Genomic DNA, 694 nt, shown 5'->3' on the forward strand with positions numbered 1-694 from the left:
CCCCCCCCCCCCAACAGCTTCCTCTGAGCATGTAAGGTTCAATCATCAATCCTTGACACATTTAGCAGCAAATATAGAATGGACCGACTTTGGAGTGGCCGATGTCCCAACACCTAGGACACAAACTCTATAGCCTGTGATTATTGAAGTGCCAACTGGTGTGCAAGCTCTATTCTGAGGTAAATATTGATTTATCCAATGTGCCAAGCGAAATCCTTTTTCTACACCTATCTGCGCCCTATGCTCCTCAAATACTCAAAATGCCAATGAGTGGGCCGAAGAAAAACAAACCAGGAAAGTGTTAGAAGCTGGCAAATGAGAATCCATGGTTAATGCTATATGGTAGAAATTGATATTTGTGGTCATTTGCAAGCAAATTAAAGGGAAAAAAAAGGAGGAAGTTTTGTTTGAAATGGTGGACATTCTGGATGGAACTGAGTCTGGGTGTATCTTATGATGCGAGGGCATACACAACATAGTTAAAGTACGTTTATTATTTCATCATACATGTACATGTTGCTATCGTTGGTGCTTTAGTTTGTTTAGCGATGGAATGCAACAGATCTTAGTGGCATGCTCTAACAATGTTGTGCGGGAACCAGTATAACTTTGGGGCAGCTAGAATCAGTAACATTATTTTAATTTTCTGCTCCCAAGTTGTAAACGTTAGTTTCCATATTTCCTTGGATGGAAG

This window comes from Populus euphratica, unplaced genomic scaffold (genome assembly GCF_000495115.2).
Source record: "Populus euphratica unplaced genomic scaffold, PopEup_1.0 scaffold177.1, whole genome shotgun sequence".
Lineage (NCBI taxonomy): Eukaryota > Viridiplantae > Streptophyta > Magnoliopsida > Malpighiales > Salicaceae > Populus > Populus euphratica.